The sequence below is a fragment of the Pinus tabuliformis genome, chromosome 8 (assembly GCF_031772625.1).
Source record: "Pinus tabuliformis cultivar Carrire ecotype Pingquan chromosome 8, CPIR1, whole genome shotgun sequence".
Classification (NCBI taxonomy): domain Eukaryota; kingdom Viridiplantae; phylum Streptophyta; class Pinopsida; order Pinales; family Pinaceae; genus Pinus; species Pinus tabuliformis.
The window spans coordinates 1,381,933,158-1,381,948,239 of NC_142294.1; positions in this window are offsets into that span (position 1 = coordinate 1,381,933,158).

The window sequence follows — 15,082 nt, forward strand, 5'->3', positions numbered from 1 at the left end:
AGTTCAAGCGCTGCCTGTTGTATGCCAACCTTAGGTTTCTCAGGTTGTAATGCAACAGCCCCTTGACCCTGCGACTCAACCACAATCGCCGACTGGTGGAATGACGCAGGTTCAGATGGGTACAATTACCTCTCATCTTGGTCAAACTGTTAGTATCGGTCAACAGCACATGGCTTCACAACCATGGCTAGTACAATACCAACAACCACAATTCCAACAAGTATACCAAGGTTCTGAGCAACAAATCTTTGCAAATAGTGGACAGCCGTATATTCAAAACGGTCAAAATCAACCATTTTACAATGGTCATGCCCACCAACCTTACCAAAGTTACCAGCATCAAATGCATTATGCTAGTATGCAAAGACCAACTGCTCAGGCAATCCCATCATATCCTGGGTATGCTTCGCCTAACCTGAATCAGCAGTTACCCTTTGTGGCAACTTTAGAGTTACCTGATTTAAATCGGTTAACAAACGATCCAATCGCTTACGCCCCTTGGTGGTTGGCGATTCCGCATAAACTTCCATCAGATATTCCTAAATTTAATGGAAATCCGGGTGAAGATCCATCGAATCATGTGATGACCTTTCATCTATGGTGTTCATCAAACACCCTAAATGATGATTCGATAAGACTTCACCTCTTTCAGAGGACGTTAACGGGTCCAGCGGCAAAATGGTACATCGAATTGCCTAGAGCTTTGTTCGACAACTTCAGTACCTTAGCCACAAACTTTTTAACCCATTTTCAGTTACCAATAAGGTACGAAACAGGAATAGAACTTCTTACCAACTTCAAACAGACAACGACCACTCACATATCTGATCATATACATGAGTGGCGACATCTTCGTAGAATGGTAAAAACGTATGTCCCCGATCAGCTCTTAGCTGAATGGTTTATCAAGTCATTACTGCCTTCCATCACGGAAGATGTGGCAAAGGGGGGAGTTGTAACAGAAGATCAAGTTATCACTCGTGCGCAATATCTGGACTTGATTTACACTCAGTTTGGCACGCTCTACGATAAAATACCTGACGCCCCTAGACCGGAATTCTCAATTCCTCCTCCTCCTAAATCGAACAATCACTCTCATGCCGGCGATGGCATGATTGGCACAAAAGACACAAAATCGACAAAGGCTACATCCAAAAAAACCCATAAGATTTCAAGTCAAAATGCAAAAGATGAACTTCTTGCTTCAGAAGTAAATGCCGTATCGACAGATAAAGGCAAAGAAACCAAACAACCAGGGAGCAAGAAGAAAGGCAAAGGGAAGAAGAAGAAACAGGAGGAATCATCACCTGAAAAATCTTCTTCAAACCCTCCTAGAGATAGGAAACCAAAAAATCCATGCTTTATATGCGATGAGGATCATTGGACCGCAAATTGTCCACACAGAGCCGAGCTTAAGAAATTCTTGAAGAATTCAAAAACCTTCGCAGTGTTAACTGATCCGTTTCCAAATCCAGGAACAAATCTGGTTGAAAGTGGAAATGCTTCCCCGTCTCAAGTGCTAATGTTGTCGGTTTCAAAACAACAAAATGATGCTTTGATATCGACAAGGAACAAAGATTATGGGAATCCACAGCTGTCGAACAACAAGGATAAAGATCAACCTAGTAGTTCGACAACAACTTCGACAGAAGTTGCGCCGCCCATCATTCCTGAATTGACAATAAAACTGCCAAAGGGAGTAGTACACAAGTCGACGTTTAATCCCCACTCTAGAGCGGCACAGCATTATAATATAGTGGAAGATTTGGCCCAATCACCATTCGCTATGTTGACTCTTGAAGTACTACAGAATTGCCCATCCCAAAGGCAGGCTTTATTATCAGCCATTGGTGGGATAGACCCAAAGGATTCCAATCTTGTATCCTTCGACCATAAAGGATATATCCTCAATTACCAACTCAACTAGCTTTCCTTGTTCAAGTGAAAGCCCTCAACAAAACTGTTCATCGAACAATTATTGATGAGGGAGCATCTACATGCATTATGTCGATGAGTTGCTGGAAAACTTTAGGATCTCCAACCTTGTCGCGATCTTCGACGACATTAAAAGCATTCGACGGAAGGACATATACCCCATATGGTATTCTAAGTAACTTGAAAGTTGAATTAGGAGGGAAAACGGTAGAAGTAGATGTTGAAGTAATCGATGGAAATCTTGATTACAACATCCTACTAGGAAGACCATGGATATATGCTATGGCTACTGTTGTGTCGACCTATTTTAGGAAGATTGCATTTCCCTTTCAAGGAGGGATTACAATCGTCGATCAACAAAACTTCCTCCCCAATGGTTCTCAAGTTACAGGAAGCATTCCCATGATCCATGGAAGCCCCCATTCGCTTCAAAATATCGGAGTAGGCCTACTAAAAGATCCTATATTAATGGGAACTTTCGCCCTTCCACCTCCAATCAACCTGGCAGAAGTAGCGTCGGTAGGAACCTACAATATGATATCTTCTAAAAAGATCTCAGAAAACGATATCAACATGGATCATGCAATGGTTTTTCCCCCAAGCCCAACGGAGATATTGTAGCAATCAATGTTCCTAGCATGGGAGGCAAACCCAAATCAACGCTCATCAAGCGTTTGGATAAACAGGTCTAAAGAATATGGTACCCCTTCAGATCCTTGGTCGCAAGTGCATGTCACCGACGAAGGAATTGTCCAATCAATGGTAATTGAAGGGGCACCATGGAATGATTCCCACCATCGTTCCCTTCTCCCGGATTGTGGAGAAGATACTCATGATGACCTTTATCATCCTTCAGTTTTTGATTTTCTGTCAAATACTGTAAACACGGTGGATTCCGAGCGAAACTTGTCCAACATTGAAGAGACTATCGCCATAAATATCTCGACCAAAACAGATGTTGTAGAGAATATTTATGTTGGCAAATGTTGTTCTCCTTCAGAACTGGAAATATATAACGCTCTTTTTCGCGAATTCAGAGATGTCTTTGCTTGGTCATATAGTGAAATGCCAGGCATTGACTCGAGTATCGTTGAACACGAAATTAAGATGTATCCAGATGTCAAACCAGTACGACAACGGCTAAGACAAGTGCACCCCAAGAAAGCTGTTGCCATTCAGGCGAAAGTTGAAAAACTTCTCCATGCTGGTTTCATCTACCCGGTTCCTCTAACCGATTGGGTATCGAATATTGTCCCTGTAATGAAAAAACAAGGAATAATTAGAGTGTGCGTCGATTATAGGGATGTAAATCAAGCTTGTCCAAAAGACAACTACCCTACACCCTTCATCGACCAGATAATTGATGAATGCACCGGATGCGAAATCTTCTCATTCATGGATGGATTCTCTGGGTATAATCAAATAAATATCCGCCCACAGGACCAGTCAAAGACTGCATTTATTTGTCTGTGGGGCACATTCGCATATCAAAAATTACCCTTTGGTTTAAAGAACGCAGGGGCGACGTTTCAGAGGGCAATGAATTATGCCTTCCATGACATCAAAAACATCGTTCAACCATACCTTGACGACCTTCCAGCTCATTCGCAAAAGCGGACTGATCACCCGCAACATTTAAGAGCGATATTTCTACGTTGCCGACACTACAAGATACGACTCAATCCACACAAATGTGTATTTTGCGTCAGCTCTGGTCGTTTACTTGGCTTTGTAGTCTCAAAGGACGGGATTCGTCTCAACCCATGTAAGGTCCAGGCAATCATAAATTTGCCTCCACCTTCGAATTTGCTTCAGATTCAGAAACTCCAAGGGAAAGCAAACTTTCTGAGGAGGTTCATTCCAAATTACGCCGAACTTGCTAAAGGTTATACACGTCTTTTGAAAAAGGAAGTGCCCTTTGTCTGGGATCAGGTTGCGCAAGCTTCCTTTGATGCTTTAAAAGAATCCCTAATGAAAGCATCATTAATGTACGCTCTTGATTATCAAAAAGATTTTAACATGTATCTGGCTGCAGCGGATACGACCATCGCAATGGTTTTAGTTCAAGAAGTCGATGGAATTGAACATCCTATATATTATTTAAGTAAAAACTTAAATGATACAGAATATTCTTACGTTGAAAAGCTAGCACTCGCAGCTGTTCAAGCGATACAGAGATTTCGACACTATGTCCTCTTTCGGAAAACTACCATTCTGTCAGATTGCAACCCCATGACTTATATATTGTCGCGACAGTTGCTGGGGGGAAAATATTCAAAATGGATAGCAATCCTACAAGAGTTTGATTTGGAATTTGTAAAATCTAAGTCGAAGAAAGCTCTAGTTTTCGCAGAATTATTGTGCGATCTCCCATCGTCGTCTAACGATGAAACATCCGAAGAAACAATCGTGGACGAAAGTTTGTTTCTGATATCAACAAGCAATGAGTGGTATGGGGATATAATCATTTATCTCCAAACCCAAAAATATAGGCCAAACACCTCCCACTCCGAACAAAAACGTATTCGATACCAAGCAAAAGACTACATGATCGTCGGTGATACACTTTACCGTTGCGGTATCGATACAGTTCTGAGAAGGTTCCTCACCCATGAGGAGGCCAAAAAAGTCCTGAATGATTGTCATTCAGGCGCGTGTGGGGGGCATCAATCCAGTTATGGTACAACGCAAAAAATCTTACGAGCAGGATACTTTTGGCCAACAATGTTCAAAGATTGCATAACCGCAGTCAGAAGTTGCCATGCTTGTCAGATTTTCGATAGCAAAACCAGAAGACCACCCACACCTTTACAGCCAATAGTTGTTGTTGGGCCATTCACCAAATGGGGCATCGATTTCATGACATGTAACCCCACCTCGACCGGGGGGCATGGGCATATCATAGTCGCAGTTGACTATTTTACCAAATGGGTCGAGGCGATGCCTACATTAGATAATACTGGTGAAACAGCTGCCCTCTTCTTTTTCAATCATGTAGTCGCCAGATTCGGCGTACCACAGGCTATAGTCACAGATCATGGATCGCATTTTCGCAATCATATGATGGTCGAATTAGCTGCCAAACTAGGGTTGTCTCACGACAGCTCTACTCCATATTATCCGCAAGCCAACGGACAAGTTGAAGCAATCAACAAGGTCCTGAAACGCATGCTGCAAAGGATGATTGGAGTTCACAAGAGAAGATGGCACCTAATCCTGTACTCAGCTTTGTGGGCTTACTGAACATCGGTAAGGAATGCAACCGGGTTTACACCTTTCCAACTGGTATATGGCCTGGAAGCAGTCTTACCAATCCAGTGCGAAATCTCGTCTCTCAAACTCGCAATTGATCTCCTCCCCGGAACTTCAGAAGAAGAAGCTCGTTTCTTGGAATTAATCCAATTGGATGAAACCCGTCGTGATGTCGCTTTGGCTAACGAAGCCCATAAAAAACGAGTCAAGGCGCAGTTCAACAAAAATGTCAAACCCCGTGTCTTCTCAGAAGGTGACTTGGTCTTGCTTTACGACCAAGAATCAGATAAATTGGGAGCAGGTAAATTTAAGTCTTTATGGATGGGCCCCTATATTGTTAAATGGTGTTAGCAAAAGGAGCCTACGAGTTAATGGATTATGACAGAATTCCACTGGCGCAACCTCGTAACAGGTTGTACCTCAAGTGTTACTATGCGTAATGGTAACCTGCATGCTTTTTTTATGTTTTTGTTTTCGCTAAAGTGTTTATTTTGGTCAAGTAATCCACTTTTTACATTTGTTGCAGTTGTCAAATCTATTGGAGTCATGTGTTGGATATCCCGACGGAGCGAGTCGTAGTTCGCGGAACCTATCTTCCGCAGCCTGGGCTATTTTTGATCCAAGCGGCGAGTTAGTAAGTTTCAGAGGGGTATGTATTGGTCGATCAACAAATAACATCGCTGAATATAGCGCGTTGATAGAACTTCTCTCTGATGCCATCACACATGGTATACGCCAACTAATTGTTAGGCTAGACTCACAACTCGTAATACTACAACTCACTGGTATCTATTCCGTCCGAAACCCAGCTATTTATCGCATGTTCCTAAGGGTTAAGATTTTGGAAAGACAATTTGATTTTATTCAATATCAACACATTTCCAGAAACTTAAACACATTAACTGACTCATTAGCAAATTATGTGTTAGATAGACATTTGCAACATTTATAAAAAGAAACATACCATCAATGTTTGCATTTGGATCATGTAACTTAACCAAAATAAAACTCCGAAAATCAAAAATATATATAACTGTTTATGGTTTACACATAATGTTCTGTAACCAAGACAAAATCGGTCAAGTGACCAAAAACTCAAAATGCTAGGGGGCACCCTAGTCTAATGATGCTCGTGATAGCAAGTCACAGCCTGTGCGATCATGCGTAAGAGACGAGTCCATCGTCTTGGCACACCAGTAGTATGCCGTTGTAACCTCAAAGGTAGCTCGTCAGTCCTCACATCTGGAATACCAAGAGTGAGGCCCTCAACCTGCTCCTGTAGTGCTGTGAGAGTCTCGGCCACATCAAGGTCATGAAGGATAGCCCTTCCAACAGCCTCTTCTGCTGGAGCGGCAACGGGTACTCTCAGGCGAGCTACTGGACAAACAGGACCAACATCTACATGTACACATGAGTTTGATTAAAGTCTTGATAGAGTAAAGCACAAGGACATTATAAATGAAAAACGATAAACAGGAATATGGTCAAAGATTTTACCAATGGCGCCCCACTGTTCGCCATCCGGTAGTACTAAATCTGGATCACCCCGAAAGTCCATGCCAGCATATGGATACTCGGAATAAACCATCTCCTGACGATCAAACCACCTGAAGAAGGTATCAGAAAATGAAATCTGAGATTGACTAGCATGCCTAGACATATGGTCAACCCATCTCTGCATACGTGGTTCAGTAGGGGAAGGTAAATCGAGTGCAATATACTGTGGCTGCATCAGTGGTATCTTCTCTAAGGCAAAGGCAGTCAAAATATAACCATACCCAAAGTTCTTCAACCTCCCGCTCTTTATCTTGGTCAACTGTTCTTTCATCACAAGAAGTATTGCGTCGCACCAGTTGAACACCTTCGGTTGGAGGCATTCCAAGGCATACTGCATATAAGATCGGTTGGCTACATGAAGAGCCGCACCACCGGCCATCCTACCAAAAGTAAACAGAATAGTCCTGAGGGACCTGTCAGTGACATCACGGATGATGATCTTGCCGTCTTTACTCAGTTGAGATCCTTCTCTGCAGTACCGGCGAACATAATCTCTCACAGAGTCGCCTCCTCGGGTTGAACCTGATAAAGAGATGGGGGCACCTCGTCTCGACAAGCCAGTCAAGAAATAGATGTCTACTACAGTCAAGGGGATAGATTTGCCCCTGATCTGGAAAACCTGGTTGGTAGGATCCCAAGCATCGAGCAAATACTGCAGTAAGTTGATCTGTTGTCTCATGCTAGAAATGCAGAAAAACTTCAGCAAGCCACAGTTCCGCAGTGCATTTACTGTAACTGGATCATGTAGGGCAAGCATGTCCTCTTCTTCATGCTCACGTTCTCGCCATGTAATGGTCATCTTACTCCAAAGATCTCTGAAAAACAAACAAGAGAAGAGTTAGATCCTGATTTTGGTAAGAAACAGGCAAAATTTCCATCAAAAATTGTGCACAGAATTCCTTCTCTGCGCCCATCGCACCTACAACAGTGCTCTGGGTGCGTTGCATGTCAGATGGCCTTTAGACAGGCCAACATTCAATGCACCTTTCGATACACAGAGGGTGCGCTGAAGGCAGAACGAGTTTTTCAAACCCCAGGGGCTCAGAAAAACTAGGAATCAAGCTCAGAATGCAAAATGGAAACCATGAAATGAAAGAGCTCAAGTTTAGCTCCTACCTGGTCCAGACGGCGCCGAGAATCGTCCACAGAATCTCCCGAAATCAGCTAATGAAAATCAAAGGGGGAAAGCACCTCCAAAGCTCCAACAAACCAAAGTTCAAATGAAATGGTAAAATGAGAGGTAAAAACACTTTTCCATTACTTTTTACGTAGTTCAAAGTAAAATATTAGTGTTCTATCTCGTTTTCAAGCATATATTGTTCATTTCTGACTAGTTTGATGAAGCAGTTGAAAATACAGTACAATCTTTGAAAGAACAAAGCTATTTATGGTAAAATCAAAAAAGGACCATTCAATCGAGCAGTTTTAGTGCATAGTTCAAGCTCGTTAAAAAATAAACATAAGACATGAGCAAATGTTTCCACCCGCGTTTAAGCTCGTTAAAAAATGAACTATTCCCCGGTAAATAACCATCGTGAATGTAGTACTTCAGCCATTAAAGCCTTGGTCGTGTTTGATTGTTTACCAATCTTGAGGAACAACTGCGAAGAGTGATTTCACTAGCCATCCTTGTGACACTGCCGTGATTGGAAAATTCCAAACCTTACCTGGAATCAGTTTTTACCCGTTTTATCACTCGTTCCTCAAAAGACGAGTCTCCTTTAAGCTCTTTTCAACTGACTCGTAAAATATGAAAATATTGCCGAGCCATTGGCCTCTCCAGCTCGTTAAAGGGACAGGAAGTGCTATCCCTCTTCTATATTTTAATCTTTTTGGACCCGAGGGATTATTACACAAAAAGATCGAGCGCTTGTTTTGTTCGGCTCGTTAAAAGTATTGAAAATTCATCCCTTCTATATTATTTTATACATTTTCGAACTTAAGGGATTAGATGACGAAAAAGGGGTTTTGGAGTTACCTTTACGTTCCTTTTCAGACTCTCTAAAATTGAAAAGGACCGAGTTATCTTTGTCGTTAAACTTGTTAAAAAGATTAATAGCGACAAACTTGTCTATAGACGAGAACGAGTTTCACTATCGCTAGGCTCGTTAAAACATAGCGATGGGTTTGCCCGAAGGGCAAATTATAGAACAAGCATATGTTATCCTCCTCAAGCTTGACAAAAATAAAGAGGTACTGGTCAGCAATGACTGGGGAAAATTGGGAAGAAAACTTAAAGAAACTTTGTTGGTAGCAAGTCGCTCTTGAACATGACACTTCCACTCCGTGTCCGAGTTGGGTTGGGTTGTTTCATTCACCGGTCACATCACCATGGTCACGCCATACCATCCACATTTGGGGTTAATGCTACCAATCCATCACATCGGTGTCGCCGATATGTTCAAGAGAAGTCATTCAGTGAATTCACCTGTGTCTCACCCACTACCATACATTATACTCCATTCATTCATGACCGCCACCCTGAACCTTATATCACCAGATCGTTTTCACCTCCATTAAAATCATTTTCTCTGTTCCGTGTCATTGATGTGGGATTCATTAAGGCCCTCCTGTGACGGATCACTTCTTGTCGACATCAGCTCATTATCCAAGAAGTTGATCTAGGAACACCCCATTCAGTACTTTGAAGCTTGCATGCCTCAATGGCAAGTTTCTCACTTCCGGCGACAGGTTTACATCAATGGCCTTCGACCGAAAGATTTTGCGTGGTGTTCGACGCCAAGTCCTTTATTCACACCACGTGAATTGTATTACAGTACTTTGAGGGTCATTATCATTATCGGTGATTCCTCTCGCGCTTGTTAACAGTTTACATCATTGACTAGTAATCAAGCGATGTCTTTCCATGTTCGACTTCAGAACATTTCTCACATGGATCGACTTGTACTTCGAGTGAAGATCGGACGAGATTGAAGATCCCGGATCTAGTTTCATCCATCCGGGCTGCGATATATATTCAGGGAAATAAAGACATTAAATGTACATCATTGCTGCACAGATAATCATCCACTCAAAAGGATGATGGCTCTATCAGAAACATTAGTCTACACTCAGACGATTGTCTGTCCTATGTACATGAAAATGAATTTATAAAGCTGAGCATGGGAATGCCCGCCTCAGCTAGATCATGAAAATAGTATGAAGATAATGTATTGTATTGTATCTTATTACAGGTCTCCTCCCAGCATTGAAAGAACTTCAGATCCTCATAATAAAGCATTTCACCCGACACCAAAAGGTTAACGGCCTCATACTTTAGGGTGCAACTGTTATAGACATTTTTTGGCCCTACAACCCCAAGCATGAAATGTCCATAAACCAAGGGCTCCTAAGTCCCTAAAAGTGTTGTTCTAACCCCTAAAGGAACAAGGTCAACAGATTACAGCTTCTCCCAGAAGTTCTCCATGAGAAACTGCTCAGAATTGGTCAAAACAGGATCATTGCAGCTACTCCACTGGCTAAGTGCATTGCATCTCACCCAAATACACTGTGAGGGTGCGTTGCATTTCAAAAGTCCCTTCTGTGGGGTGCGATGGGTGAGAAATGACAAATGGCAGTGTCATTCCGTGAGGTGGAGAGGCAATGGAAGCTTCCAGAATCTTCTCCTGTGACACTTGCCTCACTGAATTCGACCAAGGATGAGTAAGAGGCCATCAGTCTCCAAGTGGAAGCAACAACTATCAGAGAGAAGACACTAATCAAATCACAAGCTGACTCATCCCCCTTACAGATATCTATATATGGATCCCTCATCCCAGAGATCCGAAGGCTGGAATTTTGCATATTGTAAGGAATTGCTGTTGGTTTTTGAGACAAACATCAGATTGTTGGGTGATCTAAGCTTTGTTTGAGGTGAAGAGGGGCTTCTTTGCTGGGAGGTTGATGCTACGTCAGAACAACTGGTTGTAACTCCTCTTGGCTCTTTTCTTGTTTATCAATAAAAGCTATTTGAGTTTTCCTCCATGCTTTTGTGTCATTGATGCTTGCTACATTTGTATGGTCAATTTACATCTGATCCTAGATTGTTTATGATTATAGATCCATGTCTTTGTATAGTGCTATGCTTCTGTGATCTTACAGGTACTTTGTCAAGTTGGGCGTGCAAGGGAGCAGGTAGCTGAGGACTATCAAAGAAGAGAGGGATCAAATCGAGAGATTAGCGCAAGACAGAGGTTGGTCTTTCTGTTCCTCTCTATCTATAATTCATAAAGGAAAAACGAAAGTAGCTTTTCTCTGTTTGTTTCTAAGGCAGCTGTCACACCTTAGTGGGATAGAGCAATTCTATATAGACACTTTTCCCTGTAACAACTTTTGGTCCTTCACCACTCCCCCAGTCGACAGTCTCCACAACACTGGTAATGGCGAATCCCGCTATCCTATTTGTCCCAGGTACAACCACTCACACGACACCCTCTATGAGTGGAACCTAGCAGATGCCAGGTTCCACCCCTATGGTGCCACACTGCATACCTTCGACAAGTGCCACATATAGTGCTCCTTATAACACTCAATGTGGCACTATGGGTGTGGTTCCCATTTACCAACAATATGGTCGGCCACCAATGTACAGTTCAAACCCCCAGACTCATATACCTGGGGGGGTTCCCAATATGCACATGCCGGTAGGGAACGTAACAGTTCCCCCTCCATTCTCAGGCATGCATGGTCAGTTGCTAATTGACATGAGCGTTCCTTTTGTCAATCAAGGACAAATGGTCAGTTCTGTGTCGGGCAGGAATCCACAAGGGGTTCCCAACCAGTCCATGGGGGCACCCTACTCACATACTCAAATGAGTCAAGGGGGCACCACTTATACTGGGGGCAATTTCATACCCCAGTATCAAAATCCTCATGGAAATCCACTCTACAACACCATACCACAAAGCAACTACTACACCACGCAACCCATGTACACTATGGGGAACCAAACGATGGGAGGAGCGCAAAGCTCCTCAAGTCATCCGTCATCACCATGGTCCGAGTCGGGGGCACCTAACTCTCTGCCTTTCTTGGCAACGTTGGATATACCTGACTTATACAAGCTGACAAATGACCCCATCTACCACAACTTACAATGGCCACTGATCTCGCATAAAATACCAACAGACATTCCAAAGTTCAATGGAAAACAAGGGGAGGATCCGGGCACCCACATCACCACCTACCATCTTTGGTGTGTCTCAAACTCTATGGTGGATGATAGTGTCTGGTTACATATTTTTCCCCGCACCCTCACTGGCAATGCAGCGAAATGGTATATTGAGTTACCACCCATGTCAGTAAACACCTTTGACACTTTAGCGGTGGAATTCCTAAAGCACTTCTAGCTACCAATCCGCTATGAGACTAGGATAGAGCTCCTCACTTCATTTCTTCAGGATACCACCACCCACATCTCTGATCATATTCATGAATGGAGATGTAGGTGAATGTTAGTAAAATATCCCATCCCAAACTTTCTCTTAACAGACTGGTTCTGTAAGTCCTTACTCCTGCAAATCGCTAGAGATGTCGCTCTAGGTGGTGCGGTCACAAAAGACCAATCCATACATCGTGCCCAACAATTAGATCTGATATATTCATAGTCTAGCACTATTTACGACATAATCCCCAATGCTCCTGGGAACCCCAATGCTTCTGCCACTCAGCACCCTGGAGTGCACACCGACGGGATTGTCGGCGCAACCTCTGGGGCTGCTATAAAACAACTTAGTGGTTCCATTGCCAAGTTGGCAGTGGACCCCTCTACCAATACGACTGCTCTTCCTGCCACTACGATAAACTCTGTGTAGTCTACGCAAAAATCTAGTGGAAAGAATAAGAAGAATAAGAAAAAGACTGCTCCTTTTGAAGAGCAATCACCCAAGTAGCCCAACCCAAAACAGAAGGTTGTTGCGATTACTGATGAGGAAAAGGATAAAACCACCAAATATTCATGCAAACTATGTGCTGAAGACAACACGACTTGGTGATGTCCGTGGCTTCAGGAATGCACAGAATACCTTGCCAAAAGGGATTCTGGTAAGGCACCTGTTGTCCTTAGAAATCCTTTTCCTACTCAACAGCAGCAAAATCTTATTGCCAACCAACCGCAACCCCCGCAAGGGGGCAACGATGGTTCGCAACATCCTTCGGCTGGTGAAGGATCTTCTACCATTTACACATTTGAAACGGTAGAACTCGCCACAAGAGCCAAATCTTATGGAGCTCCTATCGCTCTGGCAGCAGAACCATCCTCAGGTCAAAACCCATCGCCGCCTAATGATTTGCATATCGAAAGGCCGGTTGAGGACTTTGTAATTAGACCCCCAAAAGGGGCACTTCGACGCACAATGCACAATACATTTGCACATGCCGCCCAACACTACAACATCGTAGAGGATTTGGCGCAAGCGCCGTCGGCTATGTCAGTGCTCGAAGTATTACAAACATGCCCAACACAATGGAAAGCTTTGCTTTCAGCTATTGGAGGTATTGACCCAATGGATTCCATGCTTGCTATTTTCGACATGGACAAGTGTAAACCTCCCCTTTCCCACCAGCTTGCATTCCAGGTGCATATCACTTCAAAAGGTAAAGGTATACACAGAACTGTCATCGATGAAGGTGCTTCTACCTGCTTCATGTTGGCTCACCCTGGGTTCTCCAACCCTAACCCCACCGTCAAACTACCTGAAAGATTTCAACGGCCACACCTTTATCTAAAAAGGATACCTAGCTAGTTTCCCCATCACTTTGTATGGGAAAACCATAACGGTGGACATAGAAGTCGTGGACAAAAAACTCGACTATAATCTCTTGCTGGGTCGCAGTTGGATATATGCCATGACGGCCATCGTATCTACTGTCTTTCGCATCATCCTATTTCCATTAGATGGAAAGGTAGTTACAATAGATCAGTTGTATTTCTGCACCCCCGATTATTCACCATTACCAAGTGGCTCCGTACCCCTAGTAGGAGGTGGAACTGACTCTTATGTAAGTTTAGGTACTGGTCTACTGAAGGCTTCTTCCCTCATGGGTTGTTTTCCTCTTCAGATGGCCAAGGTTTCACAAATGGTCAACGTGCTTTCATCTATTCCTCATGAACTAACCAATCCATGGATCTTGCCAGCTCCTTCAGACCTTGACACATTCGAAGACCAAATGCCACTTTCACCAGCTGAATTGGCCCACCAAGCCATTCAATCTGCATCTTCGGTCATGTTGGTTACGGCTGATGGTACCACCGCCCTTCCCATAACTACTCCTCCTTTAGATCCATTCAATCAACTCCTTCCTACAGATGAAGTTGTTCAGGAAATCATGAGTTTTGGAGGGCAACATTGGGAGGATTGGCACCATTGTGTCCTGATATCTAATTTGGACATGATGCCTTTTCAAATCCTGCCCCTAACATACCAAAAATTGTTTCCTCACCACACAAGATCATCCAAACTTTAGATGCGGAAAGAAACATGGGCGACACTTCTAGAACATTGCCCATAGATATTTCAGTCACGACAGGCATCGTGGAAAGCATCCAGATGCGAGCAGATTGTAGTCTTGAGGAAATTGCGAGCTCCACCTGCCTATATGAGGAATTCCACAATGAATTTGTTTGGTCTTATGAGGAAATGCCTGACTTTAATCCGTCATTTGTTGTGCATGAGATCTAACTTGACGACAAAGCAAAAAAAAATGGGTGGCCGATCCCTTCCCTAGAAATAGCCGTTGAATCCATGCTCGACACTACGGCTGAAGAAGAACACTTACTATACCTTAAACAGATGGATAAAACCTGTTGAGATGCCAACTTGGCATTTGAGGCTCACGAGCACCAGGTGCAATCCCGATTTGCAAAAGAGCTTAAGTTTCCTCCTTACCAAGAGGGTGACCTTGTATTTCTTTATCATCCAAAATATGACCTCTTGGAGGCATGCATGCTTCAGCCCAAAAGTCTAGGTCCCTATGTTGTAATGAAGGTCCTCCCCACGGGGGCATATGAACTGCAGGACCAGGAAGGAGCCCCACTCAAGGATCCCACATATGAGTTCTATCTGAAAAAGTATTATGCCTAGTATTGTACTGGGCATATGCTTTGTAATTTTATGTATTCATAGTTTTTGCTTCCCTTTTTGGTGTGATTGGATTATTTTGTTATTTAGTGGAGTACTTGTCTCATGTATTCTTCTGGAAATGCAGATGTCATCGTTACCTTTAGCATACGTAGGATACGCAGATGGTGCCAGTCGTCACACACAACACATTGCATCAGCTGCTTGGGTCATTTACACACCTGAGTTGGAACTATTTTGCTCCGAAGGGGTCTTTCTTG